The 27369-nt window shown below is 43.3% G+C and overlaps 1 protein-coding gene across 1 annotated transcript in view; it reads right to left on the bottom strand.

Annotated features, from left to right (window-relative positions):
• LOC122789761 (AMME syndrome candidate gene 1 protein-like) overlaps positions 1–27369 on the bottom strand; it is a 1107107-nt gene that overhangs the window by 88521 nt on the left and 991217 nt on the right. The window lies entirely within an intron of this gene.

Here is a 27369-nt window from a genome sequence, read left to right as displayed (position 1 = left end):
ACACCTCCAATTTTAGCTATCTAACTGAGGAAAATATTCTTGAAGTCTGCTTGGGGTATTAAATACTTATACAAACACTTCCAAGCAAAAATCCTAAACCTTCTGGACTTTGTTACATATATGGAAATTGTACATATGTCGTCCCATTACTCCTTTTTAAATTGCTTTCTCAGTCTCTCTCTTCCCAATCTTTGTTTACCTCCTCTGATTGATTATTATAGTAATAATGCAATATTTGTATACCCTACTAATTATCTTTTTTTAATAGAGGTTCATAGGACATTACTAGGTTAACAGCTTTAGATCCCTTATAAGCCTAGCCAATATAACCCTATTTTACCCAATATATGGCCCCTAAGGGCAAAAGGACGGCATGGATTTGTGCCTATGCCTCGAGTATCTTACAGATCGCCCCATCCATAAATGACATAGGCAGTACCCCTGGTGTGAATTTTAGATTCCCCATCCATTGATCTAAACTGCATTTGAAGAGAGCCAGGGAAGGACTCTGCTTAATGTGAATAGAAAGCCTGTTCCAAAGAAAGGGCAATCTGTGAGGCACATTTCTGTCTGTCCAGCATGTTTTGTTTGAGTGACTGACTAAATTTAGATCCCTAGATCAAGTCACCCTCATGCTGTTTGATTTGCAGATGTGCAGCAGCTCCATCAGGGCTAGATTTGCGAGTGCCTTGTGGGTCAGGCATAGGTCAATCCTTAACAGTTAGTAGGAGACAGAACAATAAAGGGATATGGCTTTTAGTCTATCCTCATTGGACATGTTGTCTACACCCTGTATTTTCTTTGTGAGGCACCTCTTAGTTCACTCAAGCTGCTGTTAGTGTCTAGTCAAGTACATGCCAAATAGTGCGCTGTACTTGATTATTGGTCTGAGGACCGGATACAGCTGGCTCATAATTTCTTTGGATATGGATGCCATAATTTACTTATAACTTGTGCCACATAGAAGGACTTCCTCACCACTGGGGACAATTTACCCATTTAGCTTCACCTGCCACTCAATTCTTTCAATCAAGTTGCCCTTGCCTTCTATTATGCTGTCCTCACGAGCTTGTTTACTGGGTTTGCATGCATAAAACAGCTTTACATTGTGTGCTAAAGCCCCTGTGCACCTCTTCAGGTCTACTAACACTTGTGCTGGCCATGAACAGGAGCTGCAGAATGTGTAGGCTTGCCTAGCACTTGCATATTAAATGAGCACCATTACTAATCGTGCTAAAATGCTCAAAGCACGAAAGCTTAGTGTGAAAAGTACAGTTGTGTACACATACCATAAATGTAGCTGTTCGAGTGTATTCACTGTTGCAGTCATTACATTAGGGTAATCTGCTGGCAGGTTGCCCTCAGTTGGCCTGAATTCCAAAGTCTTGGGTCCTGCATCTGCTGTCTCCTCTTCCATGACGTCAGGTGTATAAAACATGCAGCTGCCATTTTCTTTCGCTTTTCTTGCCCCTGATGTCAGGTGCCCCCAAAAAGGTAGCAATATTCTAAAGATATATATATATATATATATATATATATATATATATATATATATATGCATCAATATAAACTTTACCTTCATCTACAAGCAAATACACCACATAGGTTGTGCGGGAGGGTAACTTGGACTGCAACAGTGAATACACTTGAACATCTACATTTATGGTAAGTGTACACAACTGTACCATGTTCTTCATGTTTCACTGTTGCAGTCATTACATTTGAGTAGAATCCCAAAGCTATGGTTGGGAGGCTGGAGCTAAACAGCATTAGGTGAGGCTATAAGGCCCTGCAGCGGCAAAGCCTGCCCTGGACTTAAGAGTAGAGAGGCAAATGTTAAGCTTTGTAAAGGTGTGAACAGAACTCCAAGTAGCAGCCTCTAGAATGTCCTTGGTGGTACTCCTCTGAGAAAGGCTGCTGAAGTAGCTGCAGCCCTGGTGGAGTGAGATCTAATGCCCTTGGGCACAGGTTTGCCTGTGGTAAGTAAGGTAAGTAGCAGAAACGGATGCAATGGCTTATCCACTTTGAAATTGTCTGCTTTGAAATAGCCTTTCCTTCTGATCCTGCAGCATATGACACTAGTAATTGCTCAGTTTTTCTTAGAGCTTTAGTCCTGCTCAAGTAGAATCTTAGCGGTCTGTGTATGTCCAAGGAATGCAGAATTCTCTCCCCTTTGTTCTGCGGATTTGGATAAAAAGTTGGCAGATGAATTGTTTGGTTAAGAGCATAAAGGTAGGATTTGTCTTCAGAAACACCCGGTGAGTAAAATATGATAAAAGGCTCTACAGCCATGAGGGCCTGTAACTCTGAAACTCTTCTTGCTGAAGTAATTGCTAGTAGCAGAGCTGTCTTCCATGACAAGAACTTTATATCAGCGGTAGCAGCTGGTTCAAATGGAGGCAGGGTGAACTTTTCCAACACATAATTGAGGTCTCATGCAGGTAATGGTGATCTTCTAGGAGGCCTTAAATATTTTGGCTCCCTTAAGATACTGCTATAGTAAAGGATGAGAAAAAAATTGGTGGCTCTGTATTGTAATGAGCCGAAATGGCAGAGGCATGGATTTTGATTGATGAAAATGATAGGCCTTTATCAAGCATCTCATTTAAGTATTGTAATATCTGAGGAATATGCGGTTCTGCTGTATCAGTTCCTTGTGCTTGATTCCAAGCACAGAATCTCTTCCATTTGTCAGCATAAGATTTTCTAGTACTAGGCCTTCTGGCTTCCAAAATGACCTCCATCACAGCTTTACTGAGAGGTGTCGTCTGTATGACTACAGGATTAACCATGCTGCCAGGTTCGGAGTCTGTAGTTGATTGCGCATGATGTGATTGTTTTGCTGGGAGAGTAGTTGTGGTTTTTGAGGCAAGGTCCAAGCTGGGTATTGAGACAAGTTGCTTAGGATTGGGTACCAGTACTGCCAGGGCCAGTCCGGGGCAATTAAAATCATCTTTGGCTTCTCTTGTCTGACTTTTAGGAGGACCTTGGGTAGAAGAGGTAGAGGAGGAAAGGCATAAACTGATAGGTTTTTCCAACTGAAGGATAGGGCATCCACTTTCCATGCTTGTCTGTGATAAGTCCTTGTGCAGAATCTTTCCAGTTGATAATTTTGAGGAGAGGCAAATAGGTCTATGTCTGGGCTCCCCCATTTCTTTGCTATCATTCTGAAGACTTGTGGATTTAGTTTCCAATTGTGAGGATCCATAAGGTTTCTGCTTAAATTGTCTGCCAGAGTGTTTTGTTTTCCTGGCAGGAATTGAGCTTGAAGATTTATTTGGTAGGTCAAAGCTGTGCCCCACAGTGCCATGGCTAATCTGCAAAGGGGTATGAGTGTGCCCCCTTGCTTGTTTATATACTACATGACTGTGGTGTTGTCTGTCTTTATCAGTAGTTGCCCTGGATGAAGTAAGTCCTTGAAGGCTGTTAGGGCATTTTGAACAGCTAGCATCTCTTTCTGGTTGATATGTAAATGCATTTGATTTGGTGCCCATATGCCCTGAATGCATCTTCCTGCCATGTGGGCCCCCAGGCATAATCTGATGCGTCTGTTAAGGTTTGGCTGGCAGGGGGTAGAATGAAGGGCCATCCCATGTTTTGGTGACAGGCCTTTGCCCACCATAGAAACTCCCGTTGCAGGCAGGGAATGAGAGGAATCGTTTCCAGACTGTGTGAATGTTGACTCCATAAACTTTTTAGGTACCATTGTAGTTTCCTCATATGCAGTCTTGCATATGGAATTAATAGGATGCAGGATGCCATGAAGCCCAAAGCCTGCAGAATTTGTCTTGCTGAAGACTGGGTTTTTGTTGCCATCAGTTTGAAGTAAGTAGTCAGTTGCCTTTGTTTGTCTGGCGTGAGGTAACCCATCTTGGCAGTTGTATTCAAGCTTGCACCCAGGAATGTTATCTTTTGAGAGGGTACCAGTTGCGATTTCTTTTCATTTATTGTGTACTCTAGGCATGTTAGAAGCCTTTTCGCAAACGCCAGGTGTCGTAGAAGTGTGTCCTTGTTCTCTGCTTGAATGAGACAGTCGTCCAAGTAAGGATATATTTGAATAGTTCTTTGTCTGCAAAATGCAATTACTGGTGCCAGGCACTTTGTAAAGACCCTGGTCATAGTAGATAAGCCAAAGGGCAGTGCAGAGAATTGGTAATGCATTAAGCCAGCCTTGAATCTGAGGTATCTTCTGCACGACTGTCTTATTGGGACATGCAGGCATGTCTCTTTTAGGTCTAAAGTCACTAGATAAGCATTCTTGCCCAGCATGGGCAGAAGCTGTTGCAAAGTGAGCATTTTGAATTTTGGAATGTCCAGGTATGTGTTCAAAATCGATAAATCCAGTATTGGCCACCAGGCCTTGTCCTTTCTGGGTACCAAGAACAGTCTTGTATAAAAACCTTGTCCTTTTTCCTGTTCTGATACTGTCTGAATGGCCCCCATATACATGAGGAACGTAACCTGTTTCTGTGCCTCTGCCCATTGATCTTTTGGCATATCTGGCCAACCATTTGTCATTGGCAGTGTGTGGAAATGGAATCTGTATCCCTGTGATACAATGTTTAGTTCCCACTTGTCCTGGGTTATTAACTGCCAATTTTGAGCAAAAAGTTCTAATTTTTCCCCCTGTGGGTGCTGCCAAAAGATAAGAGCTTGGTGTCGGCAGAGGGAAGTCATTGGGATTGCTTTCTGTAGGTATGTGCTTTACCTCCTCCAGATTTGGAGGTGGATGTGCCCCATTGCTTTGACCTATACGAGTCTTGAGCCTGGTACCTGGAACCCTTAGGGCATCCGGATTTGCCCCTTTGAGCTCTGTCTGACACAGGAAAGGACCAATTTTTTGTAGGCTAGTGTCTACTGAATCTAGGTGGCTGCACTTGCAAGAAATATTTAACAGTCTGCATAGACTTAGCTTTGTCTTCCATTTTCTTTAAAACCTTTTCTGCCTTAATACCAAACAGAGAATCATGCTGTAAAGGAGCATCTAGCAATTTAGCTTTAACATGATCAGGCAAATTGTGTTCCTTTAACCAGGCATGCCTCCTAATCATAGATCCAGTAACTGCGGCCCTGCAAGAGGCCTCTAAGGAATCAAAACCACATTGCAAAGTATGCTTTCCAACTTGTTCAGCTGCATGCAATAATTCCTGCAATTCCTTATTTTATGCACATTCCGAAATCAACATCATTTTTTATTTCAGCAATCCCATAACATGTTGTTGGTACTTAAGCATATGAAATTGACAGTTTAAGGCCCTGTTTGCCAAGGTTGCAGATGTATAAACCTTTTTTCCCCCATCTGTCCAGTGCCCTTGAATCTCTGTCGGAGGGGGTAGGTTTTTTTGCTGTTGAGGCCTTAATTACCTTTGGACCCTGTGAAATAGTTTCAGGATCAGCAGCAGGGTTTCTAAATAAAACTTTATGAGTCAGGGGCCCTGTAATACCTGTCAGGCTTACTGGGAGCCAGAGGTAAGGAGTCACGGGTCAGGCTTGACTGCGAAAACACATCATCCACAATGTCTAAAACAGGAGGAATGGCTAAAGGCTTGTGCCGAGGAAGAAGGAAATCCCCGAGCTTCTTTTTTTGATTCTGAGAAGTCTTGACTCTCCCAGTGGAAATGCTCCCTTAAAGTATGCAAGGTTTCTCCAAATGAATAATCCTCAGGAGGAGATGCAGATGGAATAGACTCCTCAGCATCAGAATCCTCATAGGAAGGTAAAGATAATTCCTGATCAGAAGAGGAATCAGAAGTAATAGAAATCTGATCTTAAGATTCATAGTCAGTGTCTTGCCTAAGCTGCTTATCTGGAGGGGGATGGGTACCCCTGATCAAGGTAATAAGGTCTTCAGCCATTTTGATCATCTGTTTTTAGGCATAGAGGCCTATGCACGTGGCTCAGGCGTCGGATTTTTAGTTTTAGAAGGTGTCTTTGCCTTTGATTTTGCAGCTTTCATTGGTTTGATACAAAACTGTTGAGGTCTAAAGACACACTCAGAAGCCGGTGCCTACTCAACGGCTCCGGACCCATCCGAGGGAGATACATCCGTCAGTCCAATACCTTGAGTATCTTGCGGCATTGCCGGCCCCCACATGGGTGTCGGTAGAGGCCTGCGAGTCGAAGGTAGCGGGTATCAGGGGCTGCGAAAGTGCCTTACCGAGTACGGGCGAACCGGCGACTGGCTTAGGAGAAGCTTCGTTGTCGGTTTTGGATCTCGACTGCCTTTCTCTGTCCTTTTCTTTGCGTTTTTTATGTACTCCAGTAGTCGGATTGCTATCCGACGATATTTCTGAGTAGTTAAATCTGTTTCCAAAATACTTAGATGCAAAAATATACCGACATTTAATAGTGCGTTGGTTAAATCTAGCACAAAACAGACAGCCAGGCACATCGTGATCAGGGACTAGGCAAGGAATACAGTATAAATGGAAATCCTTATGAGGTATTTGCTTCCCACAAGTAATATAATTATTAACTTTTTCTGACATCGGCAAAAAGCAAGAAAAAAGTTTCCCCAACAGGGTACTTAGCTTTAGTGAAGACTTCGGTTCTGAAACTCAAACTCGAATATTTCAGTAGTCGGCTGATCGGCACTTGTGAAATGCTTCTTCGGGCACCGCGCGGCAAGAAAAACTTAAGAAAATAGGGTCTGCTGCATGTTTTATACCCCTGACGACCTGACGTCATGGAAGAGGAGACAGCAACCAACACAGGACCCAAGACTTTGGAATTCAGGCCGACTGAGGGCTACCTGCCAGCAGATTACCCTAATGTAATGTCTGCAACAGTGAAACATGAAGAACATTGTGCATAACTTGTTAAACTCCCAGAGATGTTAACTCTTCAGCATCTCATACCCAGCTGACAAGCTTGTAAAAGCAGTGCATCATGGTGTGTCATCATAGTCATCATTATCCAACTTTTCCCATTTTCTGCATGGGGTTGGGATCATTGTGTCAACTGTAGCTACCTCTCTAAATCCAATGCCACTCTCCTACATTCCTTGACAGGCATGCCTGACTGCTGCAGGTCTTGGCTCATGAAATTCATCCACCTCTTTGCCCAACATCCTCATTTCTGCTCTACATTCTTAAAAGTGAATCACCAAACATTAGTCTTAAAATGGCAATGGCTATACACATGTAAAATGTTAACACTTTAATAGCTTCATTTTATTTATCATCACAATCTCCATGCATTGTTTCCATATAAATTCACTGATATTTTTGATATTCATCTTGTATGCATTTATTACTGTTTAATTTTATTTTAATAAACATGCCTGCTTCTTTCTGTGAACAACAGGACAGGCTGCTTTATTCGTAAATGGATACACAACATGGCTGTACAAGGACTGATAGACCTCAGTTTAACATTGCATCTGAAGGAAGACACACTAAAGCAGTATGCTTTACTTGGATGACAATGATTTTTCAGTTATGACCTCAGTCCCCATTTGAGGATAAAACCCTCAACCCACAGGTTCAGTGCTGGATATGCTACCATTTGTACCACCATGATATCTGAAGGCGTGTTTTAGAAACTGCTGATGTCAGATCCAAGGCTGAAAGCTTTGAGTCCTATGTCACAGTAACTTTAAGCACAGGAAATGCAAAAGTCTCTCAAAGTATAGTAGTTAAATAACTTTTTATGAACTTGAAGTTGTGGCAAAAAGTCAAAAATTGATCTTTTCACTCCATCCAACATCATGAGGTTCAAATGTCCTATAAACCATCCACTTTCTGTATTTGTGTGATTTACTACCATCTGTGTCAGACTGACATCTAATAACTTGCTTTACAAACTGGATGGTATCAGATAAAGGCCTTGCCACACACAGTCTCACTTCAGACTGACCCCAAGTATAGGAGAGTTTTGTCCAAGTGCATCATTTCTGGGGAAAAATCATCAGAATTAATTTTTTTCTGGAACTTTGTAATTTGAAGCATACTGCAAAATACTGCACTTTCACTTCATGCATGTTCATAGGTAGGTACTAGGCTATCGGCCCTGGGGCCTATACAAGCCCAGCCAAAAAGGTACCTTGGCTTTTGCCACCCAAGAAAATTATTTTCCTGTGCCACTGTCGAGCAGAGCCACAAAGGTGATCCCTGGGGTGAATTTCCTATTTCCAATCCAATCATCAAGATTTTTATTGAAGAGTGCTAATGAGGAGCTTTGTCTGATATAGATAGGTAGTTTATTCCAGAGTATGGGAAGTCTCTGGGACAGGAATTTATCTCTCCGGCATGTTCTGTTTATTGTGGTGACAAGGTTTAGGTCCCTAGAGCGTGTAGCTCGGAGGGATTGGGATTTCTTTAAGTGGAGCATGTCCAATAGCCCTGGGTTTGACAGAGCTTTGTATGTTAGGCAGAGATCACCTCTGAGTAGGCGATATGTGACGGAGTAAAGCTGGAGTTTTTTCAGACCGACTGCGTAGGGCATCTGTTTGAGGCCGGTAATCTTCTTTGGGAGGTATTTCTGCGGACTTTCCAGTTGTGGTAGATGTCTTGTGAGGTACATACCAAAAGGGGCATTGTACTCTATATAATGAGTCTAATGAGTAGAGGGGAACAATGACCTCTTTTTCTGGATGAGAACCCTTTTATGATAACGTGTGCCCTGTAGAAGGATTTCCTGACTACTGTGGCGATGTGATTATCAAAGGAGAGACTACTGTCCACCTGTGTCCCAAGGTCTCATCACACTTTCGGTGTTACTTATACTACCGCCTATGCTGTAGTTCATGGGCACAGAGTTTTTGCCAAAGGGGATGACAATGCACTTTTTGGCATTGAGCTTGAGGCCATGGCTTTGACACCAGGCATCTGTCTCAGTGAGGCCCTTTTGTAGGATGTCCACATCATTAGGAGTTTCGATTATGGCTCCTAGTTTGCAGTCATCTGCGAAATTCGTTAGCCAAAGACCTGTGTTAGCCTGTACTTCAGAGAAGTAGATACCAAACAGGAGAGGACCCAGGACTAAACCCTGTGGTACTCCACTTGTCACTGGTCTGAAGCCGGATTTGGAGTCTACTACTTTCAGTGTGGATTCTGTCAGTGAGCCAGTTGGCAACCCATCTTGTGACATAGGGATTTATACCTAGTTTATTGAATTTATCTATAATTCCAGAGTGGAGGATGGTGCTGAAAGCCTTGGCAAGATCTAGATAGGCTGTGTGAACCACCTTACCCTTGTCTACGGCTTTGTTGACTGCTTCAAAGAAGACTATCAATTTTAGGAGACATGATCTGCCTTTTACAAACCCGAACTGGGTGGGGTCCACAGTTTTGAGATTACCAATGTCTTTGTTTATAAGTTCCATGATGATGCATTCTATGGCCTTGCAGACCAGGCTCGTCAGGCTAATGGGGAGGTACGTTCCTGGGGTTCGTGGTGGCTCCCCCCTTGTGGAGTGGGATAACCATTGCTGTGCGCCATTCAGAAGGCACAAAGCCTGAGGTGAGGCTATGATTGAACATGGTACTTAGGTGGAGTGCCAGTTCGTGTAGAACGCAGCCTGGGATGTTGTCTGGTCCCATGGATGCTGTGTTCTTGGCTTTAGAGAGTGTGGTTTTTACCTGTGCAGTCGTGACTACAGGAGCTTTCCATTCTTCTGGTATAGAGATGAGCTCTTTAGGGGGTGAGAGGGGGTTAAAGTTATCACTGAACCTATCTGCCAGGATGTTGGTAATATCAGTTGGGTCTGTACATTTAGTGCCATTGTGCTGTAACTTGGAGCAGATCTGAGTGTTGCCATTGAGGTTCTTGACATAGCTATAGAATGCGTTGTGGTTGTCTTTAGAATCAGTGGCGATTTTGTTTTCGTAACTAGCTTTGGAGGATTTTATCAGGGATCGCAGCTTCTTACTCAGCCTGACCAGGGAGCTCCTCCACTCGTGGGATTTTACTCTCTTTTGCAGACATATAAGATTATCTTTTAAAGTTATATGTAAGAGTATATAATAAAGTACATCTATACTTGATATTACCATGTCTAGCTACACGGTCCAATCCAATTGCTCCCCCTTGTAACACGTCCTTCTGAACTGGTGTGTGTTAGTTAAGGGGTTGCTAAAAAGTTATGCGGGGGTATGTTAGTTAGGGAATATTTACTGTTGGCTTCTATCTATAGGAGACATGGGGGCCACCCCGGGATGAATTTATGATTTCCAATCCACTGGTCAGTGTTACATTTGACTAGAGTTAGGGAAGGACTCTGCTTCATATGGATGGGGAGCCTATTTCAGAGCATGGAGATCCTCTGAGACACACATCTGTCTCACCATCATGGTCTATATTTATGTTGCAAAGTTTAAATCCCTTGATCTAGTGTTGATGGTGCTGTTCACTTTGTATAGATGCAAAAGCTCCATCATTGCTGATTTACAGTTACCTTATATATTAAGCAGAGATAGTCTCTGAACAAGTTATAGGAGACAGAGTATAGAGACATGGTTCAAGGGCTATCTGTATTAAACAATACGTTAATACCTTGGATTATCTTGATGAGGAGCCTCTGTCAGTATTCTAGCTGTTGTATATGCATAGTCGGAGACATGCCAAAGGGGACATTGTATTTAATGATGTTTCTGATAAAGGCCAATTAGAGTGATACTATAGTATCATGGGACCTAGATGCATACTCTAAGGTGGGCAATGTAAAATTACTTCTTAACACCTTAGTTGCATGTTGATCAAAGGCCAGGTTACTGATTATGTATATTCCAAGTTCTCTAACTACTGCGTCAATTCTTGGGGGTGTCTTAACAATGGAGTAATATGGCTGGGTTGAAGTATTCCCAAAAGGCATTACAATGCACTTTTGTGCTGAGTTTTGCTCTGTAGTTTTGGCACCAGTCATCTGTCTGCGTTAGACCTTCCTGCAGGATGTTGGTATCTTGGTTAAAATTTATGACAGCCCTCCAATTTGCAGCTGTCTGCAAACTTGGTGAGCCAGAGGCCCATCACATTAGCCTTGACCTCTGAGAAGTAGATGACAAACAGGAGTGGGCCCAGCACAAATCCCTGTGGCCTACTGTTGACTGCCTCTTGATGGAGGTGATCTCACCAGTCCTGAGTTATTGGGTCCTATCTGTGAGCCAGGTGTCAATCATCATGTTATGGATGGATTTATGCCTAGTTCTGTGAGTTGTCTACAATATCTGTGTGGGGTACTGTATCCGTTCCTGTAGCCAAATCTATTTAGTCAATATGCAAAATTTTTCCCTTCCTTCATTGGCTTGGGTACCTTCTCAAAAAAGTTTACGAGATTGAGCAGGCATGACCATCATCTATTCTCCAGTGATTTGCCAGAAACATCAAACAGTTTTGAGGGTAGGGAAAAAATTGGGGCAAAATAATAGACAGTTGAAAGTATGATGACACGCTTTCAACCACATCTTTTACTGAACTAAACTGATGAAACAGCCACTTGATGGGACCACTTCCTTACTTGCAACTGACAAAGATACAACTACATTTTTTGACAATATGATATGGTATATAACTTTATTTAAAAAAAAAAGCAAACCATTTGTATAAGCTGCAGTTGAATACATTGATGGCAACTTGGCAATTTTACCTAAACTGTCTGTGTTATGGGATGAACAATAATTCACTGATATTTAAGACATTTATAGTCTCCCGTTCTAGAACAACAATGCATTCAAAATTCAGTTTCAACAGGCATTTGTGTGATCACTGTCATTTCAGCTTCTAGATCAGTTTGAAAGAGTACTTTGAGGGGCTGAGAAATGAAGAGAATGAGAGGGAGAGAAGGTTGGATGATGTGCAGATAGTGAATCATGAAGTGCAGTGGATTAGCAAGGAGGAAGTAAGGATAGCTATGAAGAGGATGAAGAACGGAAAAGGCTGTTGGTCCAGATGACATACCTGTGGATGCATGGAGGTGTTTAGGTGAAATGGCAGTGGAGTTTTTAACTAGATTATTTAATGAAATCTTGGAAAGTGAGAGGATGCCTGAGGAATGGAGAAAAAGTGCTTTGGTACCGATTTTTAAGAATAAGGGTGATGTGCAGAGCTGTAGTAACTACAGAGGGATTAAACTGATCAGTCACAGCATGAAGTTATGGGAAAGAGTAGTGGAAGCTAGGTTAAGAAGGGAGGTGATGATTAGTGATCAGCAGTATGGTTTCATGCCAGGAAAGAGCACTACAGATGCAATGTTTGCTTTGAGAGTGTTGATGGAGAAGTACAGAGGTGGTCAGAAGGAGTTGCACTGTCTTTGTGGATTTAGAGAAAGCATATGACAGGGTGCCTAGAGAGGAGTTATGGTATTGTATGAGGAAGTCAGGAGAGAAGTATGTAAGAGTGGTACAGGATACGTACGAGGGTAGTGTAACAGCGGTGAGGTCTGCGGTGGGAGTGATGGATGCGTTTAAAGTGGAGGTGGGATTACATCAAGGATCAGCTCTGAGCCCTTTCTTATTTGTAATGGTGAAGGACAGGTTGACAGACGAGATCAGACAGTAGTCCCCGTGGACTATGATATTTGCAGATGACATTGCGAACTGTAGTGAGAGTAGGGAAGAGGTGGAGACGACCCTGGAGAGGCGGAGATATGCTCTAGAGAGAAGAGGAATGAAGGTCAGCAGGACTAAGAATATATGTGTGTGAATGAGAGGGAGGATAGAGGAATGGTGAGGATGCAGGCAGTAGAGGTGGCGAAGGTGGATGAGTTTAAACACTTGGGATCAACAGTTCAGAGTAATGGTAAGTGTGGAAGAGAGGCGAAGAAGAGAGTACAGGCAGGATGGAGTGGGTGGGGAAGTGTCTCAGAAGTGATTTGTGACAGACAAGTACCAGTAAGAGTGAAAGGTAAGGTCTACAATAGGGTAGTGAGACCAGCTATGTTATATGGGTTGGAGACAGTGGCATTGACAAAAAGGCAGGAGTCAGAGCTTGACGTGGCAGAGCTGAAGATGTTAAGATTTGCACTGGGTGTGACAAGAATGGACAGGATTATGAATAAGTATATTAGTGGGTCAGCCCAGGTTGGAAGGTTTGGAGACAAAGCCAGAGAGGCAAGATTACGTTGGTTTGGACATGTGCTGAGGAGGGGTGCAGAGTATATTGGGAAAAAGATGCTAAGGATAAAGCTGCCAGGTAACAGGAAAAGAGGAAGGCCTAAGATAAGGTTTATGGATGTGGTGAGAGAGGACATGCAGGTGGTTGGTGTGACAGAGCAAGATGCAGAGGACAGGAAGAAATGGAAACAGTTGACCTGCTGTGGTGACCCCTGATGGGAGCAGCCGAAAGAAGAAGAAGAAGAATATTAATTTCTAGATAGCTGATCTCAGCTTTCAATAACATTCTGTTTTGCAGCATGTTTTGTACTCATGCTGAAGTTAGGATCACTCTGACAGCTTTCACACTTTCACAGTCTTATCACTGAGCTCCAATCACGATGTAGGAATGTCTTGACACCGAGAAGGTGGTGCTGCTTTATTTACTGTAGAACTTTGGTAAACCCTTGGAGAGTTCCAGTAGATGAACTACTAATTTTTTTTTCGACCAGTGTTTAATTGAAAGTGCTCTATTCTTTTTACATTCCTTCGCTATTAATGTATATGTGGACCTTGCACATAGTTTGATCCTAAATGCAGAGGCATAGCAGGGTGGTACAAAGAAGGCAGCTTCCCTGGGTGCAGAGAGTAAGGGGGTGTGAGTGGCAGATTCTGGCCAGTCTTCAGTGCATAATGACATTTAGAAATAAATGTATGTATTGCATCTGTCAGAACTCCGAGGTGTAGCTAGCTAGTTTTGTGCCCAGTGCTGTCTTTCAGATTTGTAACATTACAGAAAACACTCTTCTTGGGACCAAATGTTCATATGCACTGAACACAGATTGTGATACTCCCAGTTGTGCTTCTTAACACTTTGCGTCCAGGACAGCTGCCACCTTCAACTCACCTTGGCTATGCTACTGTCAGAAATGTTATTTATTTAGTTATTTATTTGAAGTTTGTTTTCCAGGATGGTCCACTGGGCTGGAAGAGCCCATCTTCAATGGAGTCCTGGGGAGAAAAGCTCCACAGAGACAATGTATATAATAACAAGTTATAATTATCAAATGTTCGGCTAAAAACATAGTATTTGAATGTACAATTTAGTAAAATGCAAATACAGAAATTATAGAAACCATAAGGAAATATTTACAAATATGTAGTTCCTACCATTGCAAAAACAGAAGTTAAATCTATTTCAACTATAAGTAGATATAAGTAGATATTTACAAATATATATGTTCCTACTGAGACGATATAACAGTAGGGGGAAGGGATATATAGGTTACATGAGGTAAGGCAGAGATAAGTTTGGGGAAGAAGAGAAAAAGAAGGAGGTGGGGAGACAGATAGTTTAGAGTAGGGGAGAGGGAGAGAGGGTAGGAAATAAGATGAGTAACAGGGGAGTTTATGTAGGATGTGAAGAGAAGATGAAGTTTTGTACACATCTGTATACAGCATAAACTGTAGCAGAGGATTCCTTGCAGTTTAAAAGGAGAAGAGAGATTTTTTTCCTGCTCCTCAGGTTTGGCTGATGTCATATATTAAATTTAGGCCTATCGAGTGCGTAATGCATGAGGAGTTGGACTTGCGGATATGGAGCATCTCTAGGAGGACAGGTCCGATATTGCCTTGTAGACCTGACACAGATCACCGGTGAGCAATCGGTATGACACCAAGTACAGTGATTGTGATTTGTCTGCATAGTACAGGTGTTGGAGGCCAATGATTCCCTTTATGAGGTATTTCTGTGGCCTTTCCTTTTGCTGCAGGTGGTGGAGAGGTACATACCAAATGGGGCATTATACTCAATTATAGGCCTAATGAGGGAGGAGTGCAGAGAGGTAACAATCTCCTTTTTTTCTGGATGCAATCCCGTTACTTATGAGATGAACAAAGTAAAAGGCTTTTCTGACCACTGCCGCCACATGATGGTCAAATGTGAGATTGTTGTCAACCTGAGTACCCAGGTCTCTCACCAGAGGTTGTGCGCTTAAGGGGTTGGTGTTGATGTTGTAATCAGTAGGGGCTGTATTTTTGTGGAATGGTATGATAATACATTTTTTTGCGTTTAACTTAAGGCAATGACTTTGGCAACAGTCATTTGCTGCTGTGAGACCCTCTTGCAGTATATTAACAATTTGGGAAGTCAATGACAGTACCCACCTTACAGACATCTGCAAACTTGGTCAGCCATAGCCCATTTGTCTTTGCCTGGACCTGTAAGAAGTAGATGCCAAACAGTAGGAGTCCCAGGACAGATCCCTGGGGAACACCACTATTGGCAGGTCTGCTGTCTGAGGTGGTGGCACCTATTTTGACTTTGCAGGTCCCATCATTGAGCAAGTTGTCCACCCACCTGATGAGCTAGGGATTTGCAACAAGTTGTGTTAGCTTTTTGATGATGCCCAAGTGGGGGATTGTCAAAGGCCTTAGCCAAGTCAAGGTAAGCTGTATGTTCTGACTTTCCCTCATCCAGGGCCTTTGTGATGGTCTCAATAAAGTCAACTAGATTCAATAGGTAAGATCTGCCCCTGACGTTTCAGAAATGGGAGAGTTCAAGTGCTCGTCAATGTTTATGAGATCCATAGTAATACGCTCCATGGCTTTACAGATCAGACTTGTCAAGCTAAAGGTGCGATAGTTTCCCTTGTCAGTAGTGGCACCACCTGTGTGCAAGGAGATGACAAAGACAGTTCTCCACTCTGCTAGAATGAAGCCTGTAATTAGGCTGCAGTTGAATAGGGTGCTAAATGGCAAAGCTAGTTCTTGCTGGAGATGCTGCAGAATACAGCATGTGATACTATCAGGTTCCATGGAAGCTGTTTCTTTGCATTGGATAGGGCCTTTAACACGATCTATGGAGATGTGAGGTGCGGGACAAGTATCGGGGATGTTCAATGGACCTTTGGGGGGGGGTAGAGGGGTGAAGTTGCACTGAACCTGTCAGCTAGCAGGTTGGCTAAGTCAACAGGATCAGTGTAAGTGGTACTGTTTGTGAAGGTAGAGGAAGGCTGCCAGCCTTGTTAAATAGAATTTGATACATAATTCTGTCATTTGTAAAAAAATGAATGTAAACTACAAGCTTGTTGTCTTGGATGTAAAGAAAAAGTGTTACATGTGACAACAGTACACTCTACTGGCCAAAGTAAAAGCTTGTTGTGACCCTTTCATGTAGACAGTGGTGTCGGTTCATCTAGAGTGAGGCATCCTGGCTATTGTTTTAAGGCCAGAGCTAAATTGCTAGATTTAAACATGCAAATGTATTTTTATTGCTCTGCTTCCTGACCAGCTGCAAGATAACAACAGCAGGTGTAAAAAAAATGTAAATGTAGTTTCTGTTAGCCTGGGAAAGTGTAAAGAAATGGGGTAATGGGAACTAAATCAGAATGATGTAATCTGGGAGGGCCCAGCAGAAATGTTTCTGTGTGATTTTTAAAACTATTTCTCAGAGACACTAGTAAGCATTTTGGTCTTGACCATCCAACTCGCAGCACTCTGCCTTATGCTCTGTATATGCAAGTCATTTCAGAACTTGTATTTTCTTTTAGAAATAGCTAAACTAGAAAGTTTAGACTAAGTGTTTTTCTGTGATGTCAGTACTTTCCTGCTGTAGTTTTAAGTATTTCTCTGTGATCTCTGAACTCCTGACTAGCACTGTGCAGTACAAAGTATTGTCTTGTGTTTTATTTGTTATTAAATATTTTTAAACCCTTTCAACTGTGGCTGTTTTGTGTAGAGATACTTTAAGCTCTTAAGAGTACTTGCATGGCTTTGGTAAACTGTATAAAGTCACTCCAATAAGCCTTGACTGTTTAGTCACACTACTACTGGATAATAATATTGCACAGTAATAACTGAACACCCTTTTAAGGGCCTTTGAGGAGCTGATAAGTATTAGCTGGGTGGTGGCAAGTGGTACTACCGTTTAGTTCTGGGTAAAAAGGGGCACAGATGGAGAACCTGTGCCAGCCTTTCCCAGAAGTGTCTGTGAAGTTGTATAAACTCATCTCAAAGTGTGTGCGTGTCAGCTACTTGGGCAGGGACACGAAGCACTGGCTGGACAGAGAGGGTACTGGAGGTTTTAGCTTGCCCAGCTAGGCTGAGATCTGGACCCTATAGCTGTCCCAGTGGAGTGTATTATTGAGACCTGGACAGCAAGAGAGCGACCAGCCCTAGACTGACTGTGATCCCTGCGTGTTTTTAAGGGAAATTGCACTTTACTGTGTGTATTTGTTATCCTTTCCTCATATATGAGATGCCCCCTCCTGGTGTTAGTGGTGAGGATTGAGGCTCCTTAACTGCTGGGCCAGACCCGGACGTCACATATTAATTATCAAATTCTATTTAACAAGGCTGGCAGCCTTCCTCTACCTTCACAACCCCCCCCCCCCCCCCAGAGAACTCAAGCTAGTTTTTCAAGTGACCCTTGAGAAATGCTGCTTGAGAGGGTCAGGTCTGAGTATATCTTACTCTATTCCTTGTCTCGAGAGCCCATCTGCATTGGCATTGCTACCCCCACTGCGGTGCTGCACTGACATATCATATGCTTGCAACCCCAGGCTCCATTTTAGCAACTTGGCATTTTGCTGACTGGATCTGTTCAACCAAATTAGAGGGTTGTGATATGTCACTACCGTGAATTTTCTTCCATACAGATAAGGCTGAAGTTTCTGCAGTGCCCACACTATGGCTAAACATTCCTTTTCTACAGCTGCATAGCATTCCTTCCTGGGTTGGAGCCTATTACTGAGATAAACCACTGGGTGCTTTTTCTCCCTCTGAAGAAATCTGGCTAAGTACAGCCCCTACCCCATAGTTCGAAGCATCCACCTGTACAACAAATTATTTGCTGTAATCTGGACTGGCTAAAGCAGGAGGTCCTCCCAAAGCTTCCATAAGCTCCTGGAATGCCTGCTCATATGCTGGGGTCCACACTACCTTATCTGGGCTGTTCTTGTCAGGTCTGTGAGGGGAGCAGCTATAGTACTATAATTGGAGACTAACTTTCTGTAGTACCCTGCTGTCCCTAAAAATGCCCTCACCTGCTTTTTGATAAATGCAGGCCATGCCTGAATGGCTTCTACTTTGGCAGGTTCTGGCCTTATCTTACCACTTCCCACTCTTATGTCAGAGGTAGGAAACCTCTGCCATTCCCACCTGACATTTGCTCGGCTTTATGGTCAACCCGGCCCTCTGTAGTCTGTCCAGCACCTCCCTGACATGCTGAAGGTGCTCTTGCCAGGAATGGCTGTAGATGGCAATATCATCTATGAAAGCAAGGGCAAATCCTCCTGCTCCTGCTAGGCCATGATCTTCCAGCCTCTGGAAAGTCGCTTGGGCATTCTTCATCCCAAAGGACATCTTTGTGAACTCATACAAGCCAAAAGGAGTCACAATGGCAGAAGTCAAGGGCACCTGCCAGTAACCCTTGGTAAGATCGATAGTCATAAGTTACTTAGCCCCACTCAGCTGCTCTATGGCCTCATCTGTCCTAGGCATGGGGTAAGCATCTGACTCTGTGTGACTAATTTCCTGTAGTCCACACAGAACCTGGTGCTGCCATCCTTCTTTGGCACCTGCACCACTGGGGAGGCCCAGGGACTGTTGGACTCCTGAGTCACCCCTAGTTCCAACATCTCCTGTATCTCTTCCTTCAGAGTCGGTCTGACTCTCTCAGGCACCCTATAAGGGGCCTGCCTAATAGGCCTTTGGGGTCTTGTATCCACCTGGTGCTGCACCAGGTGGGAGCACCCTGGTTTCCCAGTGAACATGTCCCCAAACTCCTACAACACTGCTCGGATTTCTCGAACCTGAGTAGGAGATAGCTGCTGGGACATGGCTACCCCTTCCACAGAGGTGTCAGTCCGAGCCTCACTGAAGACATCAGTCACAAGATCTCCCTCAGTCTCCTCCTGCAATCCACTACATAGGTTCATAGGGTAGTTACTAGGCTACTGGCTCAAGCGCCTATGTAAGCCTAGCCAACAAGGTTCCCTGGCTTATGCCATCCAAGAAAGTTATTTTCCTGTGCCCCTGTCGAGCAGAGACACACAAGTAATCCCTGGGGTGTATTTCCTATTTCCCATACACTAATCAAGATTTTTCTTGAACAGTGCTAATGAAAAACTTTGCTTGACATAGATGGGTAGCCTGTTCCAGAGTATGGGAAGTCTCTGGGACAGGAATCTATCCCTCCAGCATGTCCTGTTTATTGTGGTGACAAGGTTTAGGTCCCTAGAGCATGTAGCTCGGAGGGATTGGGATTTCTTTAGGTGTAGCATGTTCAACAGCTCTGGGTTTGACATAGCTTTATATGTTAGGCAGAGATCACCTCGGAGTAGGCGATTATGCTACGGAGTAAAACTGGAGTTTTTTGAGGCGGTCAGTGTATGGCATTTGTTTGAGGCCAGTAATCCTCTTTGTGAGGTACTTCTGTGGCCTTTCCAGCTGCTGCAGATGTCTTGTGAGGTACATTCCAAAAGGGGCATTGCACTCTATAAAGGGTCTAATGAGTGTCGAGCAGAGGGGAACAATTACCTCTTTTTCCCTGGATGAGATCCCTATTATGATGAGGTGTACCACATAGAAGGACTTCCTGACTACTGTGGCGATATCACTATCAAAGGAGAGACTACTGTCCACCTGGGTCCCAAGGTCTCATCACACATTCGATGTTAAGCAGATTGCTGCCTATGTGGTAGTTCATGGGTACATCATTTTTACCAAAGGGGATGACACTGCACTTTTTGGCACTGAGCTTGAGGCCATGGCTCTGACACCAGGCATCTGTCTCAGCGAGGCCTTTCTGTAAGATGTCCACATCATTTGGGGACTTGACTATGGCTCCTAGTTTGCAGTCATCTGCGAACTTAGTTAGCCAGAGGCCTTCTGTGTTGGTATAAGAAGAAGTCCCAGGACGGAACCCTGTGGTACTCCACTTGTCACTGCTTTGAGGTCAGATTTGGAGTCTGCAACTTTTACATTGTGGGTTCTGTCAGTGAGCCAGTTGGCACCCCATCTTGTGACGTAGGAATTTATACCTAGTTTAGTGAGTTTAGCTATAATTCCAGAATGGGGGGTGGTGTCGAAAGCCTTGGCGAGGTCAAGATAGGCTGTGTGAACCACCTCATTTACGGCTTTGGTGATTGCCTCAAAGAAGTTGATCAGGTTCAGGAGGCATGATCTGCCTTTCACAAACCTGAACTGGATGGGATCCAGAGTTTGGAGGTTACCAATGTCTTTGTTTAGGAGTTCCATGATGATACATTCCATGGCCTAGCAGACCAGGCTCGTCAGGCTAATGGGTCGACAGTTCCCAGGATCAGTGGTGGCTCCCCGTTTGTGGAGTGGGATAACTGTTGCTGTGCATCATTCAGTGGGCACAAAGCCTTATGTGAGGCTATTACTGAACATGGTGCTTAAGTGGGAAGCCAGTTCATTCTGAAGTTAATGTAAAACGCAGCCTGGTATGTTGTCCTTTCCCATGGATGCTGTGTTTTTGGCTTTAGAGAGTGCAGCTTTTACCTGCATAGTTGTGATTACAGGGAGTCTGCATTCTTCCTGCATAGATATGGGCCCTTTAGGGGGTGAGGGGGGGGGGTAAAGTTAGCACTGAACCTATCTGCCAAGATGTTGGCAATATCAGTTGGTTCTGTAATTTTCGTGCCGTTGTGCTGTAACTCAGAGCAGACCTGGGTATTGCCATCGAGATTCTTGACATAACTATAGAATGCTTTGTGGTTGTCCTTAGAATTAGTGGCGATTTTGTTTTAGTAGCTAGCTTTGGAGGATCTTATAAGGGATCTCAGCTTCTTACTGAGGCTGACCTGGGAGTTCCTCCAATCATGGAATTTTACTCTCTTTTGCAACAATTTCTTCCTAATGTTGTACAGTATGTTTATGGCAGGGGACAACCAGATTGGCTTCCTTTTTTTGGAGGATAGTATCTTGGTTCTGTTTGGGATAGCACAATCCATGCACTCGTGCAAGTGCTTATATGCATTTGTGTAGGACTCAGCAGTTGTAACTGTACTGTCTATCTGCATGGGTGTCATGAAGTTCACCACTTCTGTCTTAAGAAGCATGAAGTTGGCTTTGGAGAAATTTTTTTACCGTGGTTTCCTTAATGGGGGGTGGGGGCGGGATTTTAAGCACAAGGGCCTCCCCATCATGGTAAGGTTTCATCTTGTTAACATGGTACAATTTGTGCCCCTGCCCTCTGCCTAGCAGTTCCACCATGTAATTAACATCACTTATCTTTCTTACCACCTTTTAGGGTCCTTTCCAAGCTGCTTACAGCTTGTTGTGTCTGACAGGAATGAGAACCATTACCTGCTGCCCTACAGCATACTCTCTAGCTCGAGCATTCCTGTCATACCACACCTTTTTCTGTTGTTGGGTTTCTGCCAGGTTCTTCTGGGCCAAGCCCATGAGTTCCCTGAGCCTTGTCCTGAGGTTTAGGATGTATGCTACAACAGACTCCTTGTGAGACTCACACTCACCTTCCCACTCATCTCAATTAAATCTAGAGTTTCCCTCACCCTGTGCCCTTACAGCAACTCAAATGGTGAAAAACCTGTTGATTCCTGGGGAACCTCTCTGTACGCAAACAACAAATGGGGCAAATATTTGTCCCACTCCCTCTTAATCTGATCTGCAAATGCACGTAGCATGGACTTGATTGTAGAGTTTAACCTCTCAACAAGACCATTAGTCTGGGGATGGTAGGGGGTGGTCTTCATGTGCTTCACCCCATAGGACTTCCACAGACAAGCCAGCAGGTCTGACATGAAATTGACACCTCTGTCAGTCAGTATTTCTTTTGGGAAATATACCCTGCTGAAAATCTCTAACAAAGCATTTGCCACCTTCTCTGCCTCAATGGAGGACAAAGTTACTTCCTCAGGGTATCGTGTTGCATAATCCACTACCACTAGGATATACTTTTTCCCTGTGTAACTTGGGGTACTCAGAGGACCCACAATATCAATAGCTACCCTCTGAAATGGCTCCTCAATCACAGACAAAGGCATCAAAGGAGCTTTCACCTTGTCTCCTGCCTTGCCTACCTTTTGACACTGCTCACAGGTCCTGCAGTACCCTGCGTTACATCTCTTGAAATTCCAGGCCAAGAGAAGTTCTGCATAATAAGTCTCTTTGTATGTTTTATGCCCATATGACCTGAGAAGTTCTGCATAATACGTCTCTTTGTATGTTTTATGCCCATATGACCTGCAAAGGAAATATCATGGGCTATGGCTAGAAGCGCCAGATGGTATGCTCTAGGCACTACCAACTGCTGTACTCTCTCACCTTCCAGCCCTCCCTCAGGGGTCCACACTCTGTATAGTAACCCTTTGTCCTAGTATACAAATTCCCCCTTCCCCTGAGAATCAGATGCCGCCCTAGCTACCTGCCTCAGGCCTTGCAATGTAGGGTTTGAGAGCTGAGCCTGTCTCAACTCTCTCCTTGTAACCCTTCCCAGCTCCCCTTCCACAGGGAATCTGGCATCCTCAGACAGTGATGCCTCACTGTCAGCCTGGGTACTACTACTCACCTCTACCTTTGCAGTCACTCTGTCCAAGGGAACATCAGTACCCACTAGCAGCTGTGGCTCACCTTCAGTCTCACTGCTACCGAGTAGCTCCCTTACTGAAGTAACCACCTCACTAGTCCTGGCTGCAAGTATGCAGTCTGTCGGGGTCTCCCTCAGGCTATCAGACACACATGCTCGTCTCGAATCCTGATTGCATTAGCACATGGTACTGCCTCATGCAAATCCTTCCCTATCAGGACATCTGCAGGATGGTAGTTCCATACCCATGTTGTCTCGAGACAACCTACTACTGGCATTTTGTCTTTCCCACTTACTGGCTCTCTTACCTTTTGTTCCCCACCTTGCCTCCGTGGACATCTGTATGACACATGGCCCCACTGGTTGCATTAAAAACATTTAACCCTAGCTCTTGGATGGGTACCTGGACTAGTGGCTTCCTCTGCTACTGGCAGATTCTGTTGGGGCAGTCTGTGCTGCCCACCATGGGTTCCTTTAGACCCATGAGCAGTACTGAGGGTCCCCTTCCTATGCAGGGCTGCCCTGCTTGTTAGGTATAGTTCTCTTCTTCCTCAACTCATCTGAAGTAGCACATTGTCTATCTGCTAACCAGATCCCCATGTCCTCCAGCAAAGTGCTTAGGTCTTGTTCCCTCACCAAAAGGTCTGCCAGCCCTTCAAAAGTGGTGACCTGACATCCACTCACCCACCTATGAACATAAGTGCTCAATTCAGCAATATATTCACACACACTTTCATCTGCCTTACGTCTATGCTCACAAAACTTTTTTCCTATACGTTTTAGGTGTTAGCGTAAAAATCTCTAACAGACAATTCTTTACAGCAGTATAATCAAAACATGCAATGTCTGACATTTTAGGCAATACAGTTATAGCTTTGCCATGGAGTAAGGGGGTCATGAACCGTACTCAGAGCCCTTGCTCAACTTCATACTGTTTACATACCCTCTCAAACATATGAATGAAGCTGTCAAAATTACCCCCCCCCTCTTTAAACTGTGGAAGAAATTTACTGACCTTTTGTGCTTCTGGGGTCCAGTTACTCCCTTCCCCATTACCTCCATGACTCTGGCGAAGAGTCCGCATTTCCCTCTTATGTCTCCTCTACTGCTCCTCCTCCCTGGCTTCTATCTCCAAACTACTGGCCTCCAACTCAAGTCTCTTTAGCTCCAGACATATTTTTAAGTCCTCTGTAGAAAGGCTGAGCTGTCCATTCTCCAAGGGTATTGTATCTCCACTGCCTGTCTGATTTTCCTGCTGGATGCTTGTTTTCTGATGCAGCTGTAACCAAGGCAGCAATCAGGTCTGCCTTAGTCAGGTTTCCATGCACCAGTCCCCTAGCCTGGCCAATCTCCACCAGCTGGCTCCTTGTCAGCTTTCCATACTCTTCTGCTGATATGCTGCCTACTCACCCCGACTAACTAAGCTAACAAAAGAAATAAAACAACTGTGATCTGAACTCTTGAGTATTCATTGTGTGGCTGACAGAGTACAAAACACCTTCAGAGATCACTGTACACAAGCTACAGGAATTCACTCTACCCACACAACTACAAACCAATTAGTATTTGCCAAACAATTAATATGTTGTGTGGATATCCCACTTCAACAAACAATTAATATGCTATGTGGAGATCCCACCACTGCCCGCCAATTAATATGCGACGCCCGACTCTGCCCATCAATCACCACTAACACCAGAGAGGGCATCTCATATATGAGGAAAGGATAATAAATACACGCAGTAAAGTGCAATTTCCCTTAAGAACACACAGGGATCACAGTCTGGAGCTGGTCACTCCCTTGCTCTCCAGGTTCCCAATAAGACTCTCCACTGGCACAGCTACAGAGTCCAGATCTTAGCCTTAATGGGCAGTCTAAAACCTCCAGTACCCTCTCTGTCCAACCAGTGCTTTGTGTCCCTGCCCAAGTAGCTGACACACACACATCAAGATAAAAGTTTACACAACTTCACAGACACGTCCGGGAAAGGCTGGCACAGGTTCACCAGTTGTGCCTCTTTTTACCCAGAACTAAATGGTAGTACCACTTGCCACCACCCAGCTAATACTTAGCTACTCAAAGGCCCTTAAAAGGGTAGCGATACCGCTGCTACAAGGTACCAGGTCCAGAGAAGCACGCAATAGAGTTTTAACGCAGTTTTATTCAAAAAGCCAAAAAGCGTTTTCGCTACTGCTCAGGCGGTAGCTTCATCAGAAATACAAAACATTGGCGCCAAAATCAGTTTTAAACTTTTAGTCGTACATGACGTCACCATGCAACACAGGAACTTGCGCATTTCATTTAAACTTATAAAATTCACACACTAATGTAAAAAATGTATGTATAAAAAACACCAAAAACTGGAGTGTAAAAATACCTTAATTTAAAAAGTTCCTTAATTTAAAAGGAACAAGTACAAAACATAAGTACACCAGGGCACACACCTGAAATTGCAGCTTGCGATCAAGTTGCGTAACAGATGTTAAATTAACCATGCCGTACCTCCAAATTTTAAATAATGCTTTAACTAGCCTAGCTGTTTACCTCCTACATAAACTCTAATAAATTTATGATGTATAGGGGTTATATAAACAAAAGTTACTTCCCCTCGATGTAGGTGATAAGAAATAGGGTCACATTATGACTTGCCAAAGTAAGCTCCCTATTTTTTAATATTATTCACCTCTAAGTTCTAAAAAACTAGATTTGAGCCAATATTGAGGCTACTGTTAAAAAAAAAACTACTGCTTAAACAGACCTAGGAATATTCCCATAGCACAGGGGATGGGGCAGTAGTAAAATTAAAAGGGTGTTCAATTATTACTGTGCAATATTATTATCCAATAGTAGTGTAACTAAACAGTCAAGGCTTATTGGAGTGACTTTATATAGTTACCAAAGGCATGCAAGTACTCTTAAGAGCTTAAATCATCTCTACACTAAACAGCCACAGTTGAAAGGGTTTAAAAATATTTAATAACAAATAATCAAAACACAAGACAATACTTTGTACTACACAGTGCTAGTCAGGAGTTCAGAGATCACAGAGAAATACTTAAAACAATACAGCAGGAAAGTACTGACATCACAGAGAAACACAGTCTAAACTTTCTAGTCCCTAGCTATTTCTAAAAGAAAATACAAGTTCTGAAATAACTTACATATACAGAGCATAAGGCAGAGTGCTGTGAGTTGGATGGTCAAGATCAAAATGCTTACTAGTGTCTCTGAGAAATAGTTTTTAAAATCTCACACAAACATTTCTGCTGGGCCCTCCCAGATTACATAATTCTGATTTAGTTCTCATTACCTCATTTCTTTACACTGTCCCAGGCTAACATAAACTACATTTACATTTTTTACACCTGCTTTTGTTATCTTTTAGTGGATCAGGAAGCAGAGCAATAAAAATACATTTGCATGTTTAAACCTAGCAGTTTAACTCTGGCTTTAAAACAATAGCCAGGATGTCTCACTCTAGACAGACCGGCACCACTGTCTACATGAGAGGGTCACAACATGCTTTTAACTTTGGCCATTTGAGTGTACTGTTGTCGCATGTAACACTATTTCTTTACATCTAAGACAACAAGCCTGCAGTTTACATTCATTTTTTACAAAGGACAGAATTATGTATCAAATTCTATTGAACAAGGCTGGCAGCCTTCCTCTACCTTCACACCGTTAAGTACTAATTCAGAGCAAACCTGGGACTTGCCATGGAGGTTCCTGACCTAACTGCAGAAGGCTTTGTGGTGTTCTTTTGTTTTGGAGGCTAATTTCAATTCATAATTGGTTATGAAGGTTTTCACTTGTGATCTAATTTGCTTGCTGAGGCGGGAATTTTTTTTTCAATTTAGAATTTGTTTCTGTTTACCCTTGGACAACAGTTTATTCCTTTTGTTGTAAATTCTGTTTATAGAGGATGTCCACTAGACAGGGTTGTTTCCTTGAGGAGCAGGTTTTAGCTCTGTTGGGTATGCCTGCGTCCATGCAGTTGTACAGGTGCTTGTATGATCCAAGGTCTGCTAATTTAGGTGTCTTTGCAATGCTGACCACCTAAATTAGCTATATCCCTTTACTCTGGCCACTAATTGACAAGTACAATACTCAGAAATGCTGGTTCAGAATATGGCAGTTGCTAAGGAGAGATTATTGTTACTTTTATTGGATTTATTTATTTTATTTATCTGAAGTTTGTTTGCCCGGATGGTCCATTGGGCCGAATGAGCCCATTTTCAATGGAGTCCTGGGGAGAAAAGCTCCATAGTTACAATATATAAAATAACAGTTTGTTAAAGTACAAGAAGAATACATATAAGCCAAAGTAAATGTTAAAACAATTAGAAGACAAAGCAGAACAATATGTAACAATTCATATGAGTTTACTATTTTTAGTCTCTCTATAATCGCTAAAATAGATGTTAAATCAAAGATGATAGTGAGTAGGTATGTAATGAATTAAACATATATAAGTTATTTACAATATGTATGTTCCCATAGGGGAGATGTGATTGCAGGCTAAGGTAGTAGCTGGGGATGTTATGCAGGATGGGAACATGAGCATTCCCAGAGAGATGTTAAGTGAGAGTGGAGGAGAGTTTTAAAGGTGTGGAGGCTGCAGGTGCTGCGAATATGAGGTGGGAGGGAGTTCCAGAGATGGGCTAGGGAAAAGAGAGTAAGAGTTTGCCTGCTGGACGGGCAGGTTTGTGGAGTTCAATCAGGTTCTGAGTGTTGGTTCTTAGGGGTCTACTAGGTAGTGC

Source organism: Protopterus annectens, chromosome 15.part0 (genome assembly GCF_019279795.1).
Source record: "Protopterus annectens isolate FY-2018-M chromosome 15.part0, PAN1.0, whole genome shotgun sequence".
Lineage (NCBI taxonomy): Eukaryota > Metazoa > Chordata > Ceratodontiformes > Protopteridae > Protopterus > Protopterus annectens.
The sequence above is the reverse complement of the archived record's forward strand: the minus strand, read 5'-3'. Positions and strand labels throughout refer to the sequence as shown.